Genomic DNA, 6000 nt, shown 5'->3' on the forward strand with positions numbered 1-6000 from the left:
AACTTTGCAAACAAGGCATCACTTTGGATGATGAGGTTATGAATTCTAGCCCACTAGCACCTAGCTATGTATATATGCTCTTATTTGTCTCACACTTATGTTGAGGAGAACACTATTTGAATGTATGCAACCTACACTTGGATACAGTCCCCCTAATTGACTGGTGTAAAAAATCAATAATTGGATAATGTAATAGTAAATTCCCTCATTTAAGCCTTGCAATTGGTGGCAATATTCTTCCCATTATTTAATTAAGGGACATAAATTCTTATATAGGTGAAGAAAAAGTATAGGGGTGCCAAAATCTTAGTGTAAAGTCACCCTAAGCCTAGAAGGCTAGGGACTGCATTGGTTGGCATTGGTGGGGTTGGATTGGACCTAGTGGTTGAAGCTTGGTCCGAGTTTTCAAACATTAAGTTTAGATATTTAATCATGGGGGGGGGGGGGGGGGGGGGGAAGGATATGAAAGAATTTTCTAAGGGGGGAGGGATATGAAAGAATTTTCTAAAATAAATATTAGTAATGTATATAAGGTTGGGAGAGCTAGGGAGTTGTTAGTGAAGCCTATGTTAGATTCTAAACTAAAAAGTTTGAGGCGTCATTTTGCCTTTGATACGTGTTTGTTTAAAAGAGCTCATTAAAATCTTTCAATTAATCAGATGGTGCGTTAGGAGGTTTTTTTGTACTTTCTGAGCTTAATGGATGGTTGGTGTATCTTCTTTCACATCTAATCTAGAAAGTTCAAGCAACCAATTGACTTTTGATAGGTGTTGGTTCAAAAGAGCTCTTTGAAATCTTGGATACACCCAATGGTGCATTAGGAGGATTTTTTTGTACATTTCAAGCTTAAGGGTGTTGTTGGTGAAGCTTCTTTCAAATTCTAATTTAGAAAGTTCGGAGGCCAATTGGCTTTTGGTATGTGTTGGTTGAAAAGAGCTCATCAAAATCTTCGATACACCCAATGGTGCATTGTGGGGGCTTTTTCGTACTTTCCAAGCTTGGGGGTGCGGTTGGCAAAGCTTCTTTTAGATTTTAATCTAGAAAGTTTGAGGGGACAATTGGCTTTTGATACATGTTGGTTGAAATGAGCTCATTAAAATCTCTAATACATCCAATTGTACATTAGGAGGTCTTTTCTATACTTTCCGAGCTTAAGGGTGCAATTGTTGAAGCTTCTTTCATATTCTAATCTAAAGGGTTCAAGGGGCCAATTGGCTTTTGATATGTTATGGTTGAAAAGAGCTTGTTAAAATCTTTGATACACCCAATGGTGCGTTCGAAGGATTTTTTTTTATACTTTCCAAGCTTAGGGGGTGTGGTTGGTGAAGCTTGTTTCAGATTCTAATCTGGAAAGTGCAAGGGGCCAACTAGCTTTTGATACATATTGATTGAAAAAAAGGCTCGTTAAAATCTTCGATACACCCAATGGTGCGTTAGGAGGGCTTTTTTGTACTTTCCAAACTTAGGATGTGGTTGGTACACCCCACTGTGCGTTAGGAGGGCTTTTTTGTACTTTCCAAACTTAGGATGTGGTTGGTACACCCCATTGTGCGTTAGGAGGGCTTTTTTGTACTTTCCAAACTTAGGATGTGGTTGGTACACCCCATTGTGCATTAAGAGGGCTTTTTTGTACTTTCCAAACTTAGGATGTGGTTGGTACACCCCATTGTGCTTTAGGAGGGCTTTTTTGTACATTCCAAACTTAGGGGAGTGGTTGGTGCACCCAATTTTGCGTTAGAAGGCTTTTTCATACTTTTCGAGCTTAGGGATGTGGTTCTTTTTATCTTTGTTTTGCTATAAATAGTGGTTATCTTATTCGGAGATAGATATGAAACTAGGGTTGTAAGTTCTTCGGTAGAGTGGTCGATCCAACTATCTCTTAGCTATTGATGCTATCTTCCCTCTTAGGGGTGAACTAAGCAAATCATTTTGTCTTGTGTGTGATTTTTGATTTTTTCTCTTTTGTTATTTCTTTTGCAATATCACTGTTTTGCTACATTACTTTTCTAACAGAATATTAAGTTCTTTTCTTTTCTTTTTTCTCTAGTGAACTTTCTTCCGACTTCTTTTTTTTGGTGCGAATGTTATTGTGAGTTCTTACCAAAAAAATATAAAAGAATGTTATTGTGAGTTCTTTTCTTTTCTCTTTTCTCTTTTTTATTTATTTTTATTGTGAGTTCCCTTTTCTCATGAGATTTCTCACGTCCTCCTTTGTTTTGGTGTATTCTTTTTCATGGAGGATAGGTTTTTTTCCGGCTTCTTCCAATACTAAGAAAAATACCAAGAAATGATAAACCTAACCCCCATTTCAAGAAAACAAAAGAAGCGCGCCTTACCTCTTGCTTTTCCTTGTTTTGAGGGACTTTTTAGAGTGAGAAAAGAGGAAGAAGGAGGCAACCGCTGAGAAGAAGCTCTTGAAGGTAATATTCATTTCTTGATTTATATCTTAATATAATAAATTACATACTTTAATAAGTTAAATCTTCCATTTTTTCTGTTTTTATCTTTCTCCATTATAAGGGTGTTAATTGCATATAAAAATCATTTAACTGTACCAAACTGTGCCGTCTAAAACCGCACCGTACTGCACAGTTCAAAATCCGGTACGGTATAGTACCGGTTTCAGGTACTCATACAATCGGTACTCATACCGTCGGAAACCGTACTGAATTGGTATTGTACCAAATTAAGGGATATAAATTTAATTTTACAATTAAAACACTTTACCTTTACCCTACCCCTAATTCCCTATTTCAATCTTTTGTTTCGTCCTTCACTCTTCTTCTTCGACTCGAGAGGCGGAGTGTTGGAGCCCAGAGAGAGACAGAGAGTTCTACTTACAGTTTATTTACCTTTTTTCTTGCTATCTGAAACCACAGAAGAGATTTGCAGTCAACTAGTCGAGATCTTCTTCTTTGTTGACGCCTTGACGGGTTCGATCATCGATGGTTACAGGTACACGATCGTTCCTTTTGTTTTAAGTCCTCAATCATTAAAAAAAATCATATGGAGTCCAATTTCTACGGTTCTATCCATTGTTTTTTCAGTATCTGTACTTGTATCTATAAAATGTGAGACTCTGTATCTTTTGCGATGCTAAATCTATGTGGACAACACTATATAATATTGACATATTTCACCTTCCAATTGACAAATCGGGTAAATGATATTTACTACTTACTGATGGAAGTCCTAAAAGGAATTGATGATGCTTCTATAAACCAGAATTCTGAGCCAGCTTGTCTGTCTATAAGGACATCCCTAACGATATTGCAAACTTCAATTTTCCTTTTTATTGAAAATTAATGGAGAAACACCTTGAAAACTACTCTTCCCTGCTCAAATTTCTACTCTATTTTTGCCTTAAGAACCCTTCTGAAATTATAATCCTGAGCATGGATTGGATGATTTTGTATGAGAATTATTATTAAATTAACATGGGCTATTTTGTTTCGTTGCTTATTGCTTCATATCAAGCCTAAGCATGAAAAAGGAAGAATCTACCTATGCAATAATTCTTTTCATGCTTTTGTCGGAGCTTGGAGAGATTTATATTTCTAAGTTTTTGTTAATTAGACTTACTTGCTTTAATTTGTCTATGTTAATTAAATTTATTTGTTTTGTCTCTGTTAATATCAAATTCTATCGATTGTTTGATTGCAATTTCTTTAGGATTTTGATGAATTAATAACTAAAGTGACATGGGTTCATTCGTACCAAAATTGTATTGTACTAAATACCGTGTTTAAACCGTTTTTCTGCAACGATTTAATACCGAAACCTTACCGAATTGTTTTTGCAGATACTAAAACCAAATCATACCATACCATGTAAATTCTGTATGGTACGGTTCTTGTTTTTAGTATTTAAAGTTAGTATTGTACCGAATTACCGAAACTGTACCGATTGACACCCTTACTCCATTGAACTTGATCTAATGTTATGTTTAATTGAAAATTTTTTTGTTTGGTAAACAAGTTTAATTGAAATATGACTTGATTATACACTTTTTTTTTGTTGAGATTTTTATGTGTGCCCACTTAAATGGGTCAAAACTTGTGTTATGTGCCTTAAGTTTTGCCCAAATTATGTCTAGTCCACAACTCAATAGTCTTAGGTAGTACCGAATTATATTCTATGGTTGTTACATGTTGATGACGATGATGGATGATATTGTTTTGTGGGCTAGCAGATTGATACAGAAACCATTCCATAAGGCCTTTGAAGGATCAAAAGTAGGATGGCGCGTTGAAAGTAATCGGTGCCGAGCTTTTAGATTATGACATCGCTGTTGGAGAGGTAAACAATAATGGCGACAACAAAAAAGAAGCCAAATCGAACAAAAGAGGCTCTATCCAGCATGTCCCAACAGAATGCCATTTTGAAAGATGGAGGCGCAGGGTATCCACAGCATCAGAAGCACACCCCAAAACTCGGGCTTTCGAGCTTGCAACAATCAATTGGAACGCCTGAGCCGAGGCCACGCCCAACGGGTCGTGCTTCGTTGCGCATTTAATGCGCAGCACGATGAAGCACACGGTCGAGATCAAAATCTCGACCATGCGCTGCACATGCTATGCATTAAATGCGCAGCATTCAAGTCACACTAACGCCCAACACCGTAGAAGCTCCAAGACACATATTCGTGAACTTCCTTCACATCTGAGTGATTTTTGTTGTTAGCAAACACAAGAGAGACTTCAAGAATTAATGGGGGTAATTGGGGAATTTACAATGTAATGATTCATTCTAGAAGATTTCCATAAGCTGTTCACTGCTGTAAGAACCAAGAAGAGTAATGAGAAAGCAACGAAGAAACTAAACCCAAATCCCTTATGTCTCTCTCTTCTCTCTTTCTCTCTCCTTTCTTCTTCTTTTGAAACAGGAACCATATTTGGCCTAGCAACGGACCAGTTGGCCCAAAGTTAGAATTTGGAGTAAAACTTATGCTACTCTTCTCAATGGTGATGAGTTCCTATTTGGTGTTTGAGTTCTCGAAAAATCGAATCAGCACATTGGCACCACCAAGGACACAATGGTTCTCTATGGTTACGTGTGATATCAAGGTTGGCATTTGCATGAGAAGACAAGATTCCACTTTAGAGTTGCAGGTGACGAGAGGTCATATTCACACCCGTTGGAGCCAAACAGTAGGGACCGGTGGCCTTTTTTTTTTTTTTTTTTTTGGAGGGGGAAGGAGGTGTGAAAGTTTTCAGTGAAGAGAATGAGATGAGACATAATAATTTAGTAAATTAATATTAAGAGAGTATTATGGTCATTTTATTTTGGAACTTCAATGGATTACAAGTAAGAAATTCTATATTTATTTTTTAAATTGACAAATTTTTTATATATTAGGGATAAAGTATTATATTATAGGTCATTAGGGATAAAGTATTATATCCTGCACGCCTCGTCAACCGAATGAACTTGTAAGAATGAGCTCGACCGGGGTCATCGAGTTTCACATCCGACGATCTAAGTAGGAAAGTGCCCGATTAAGGAAGGCAAGAAAGCAATGAACAATAAAGTATTGAGTAGTGATCACTCAATTCAGTGTACCTTTCTCTTGTGTTCTCATATCTTTTTATAACTTTTCTATGTATGAGTTTGACTGGAACTCAAACATTAATCAGTCTGCAATATAAATCTCAGTACTTGAATCCCACTCAAGTATGAGTAGTTGAGTTTCGACTGAATACTGCTTCTTCGACTACGTCTTGCTATTCCGCCAATCTTATGTTGGTCGGTTTATCTTGGCTCAGTCTGCTCGGTTTAGCCGAATTGGTTCTGGCTGGTTTATTTCTCCTTTATCAAAAATCACGACCTACTTACTTAAGAGGTACTGGTCCAAGCGTCCGTGTAGCGTAATGGTAAAAAAATTATATATTTTTTTTTGTAAGTAACAAACAAAATTTTTTTCACGCCAAGTAAAACACTGGTGCCCGATATAAATTATCTTCATAATAACACCTTTTTGGGAGTTAAATCAAAAAGAAA

The 6000-nt window shown here is 36.7% G+C and overlaps 1 long non-coding RNA gene across 2 annotated transcripts; it reads left to right on the top strand.

Moving 5' to 3' along the window:
* Window positions 1–1847: 1847 nt before the first annotated feature.
* Window positions 1848–4502, top strand: LOC149018549 (uncharacterized). 2 transcript variants are annotated; one of them, XR_016173180.1, is made up of 4 exons: window positions 1848–2126; window positions 2245–2420; window positions 2880–2955; window positions 4193–4502. It is a non-coding gene; the product is annotated as an uncharacterized LOC149018549 (long non-coding RNA). The 2 variants fall into 2 exon arrangements; XR_016173179.1 differs by having other exon boundaries at window positions 1848–2420.
* Window positions 4503–6000: the final 1498 nt, after the last annotated feature.

Source organism: Hakea prostrata, chromosome 4, assembly GCF_041222555.1.
Source record: "Hakea prostrata isolate BN-2017 chromosome 4, UWA_Hpros_2, whole genome shotgun sequence".
Classification (NCBI taxonomy): Eukaryota; Viridiplantae; Streptophyta; class Magnoliopsida; order Proteales; family Proteaceae; genus Hakea; species Hakea prostrata.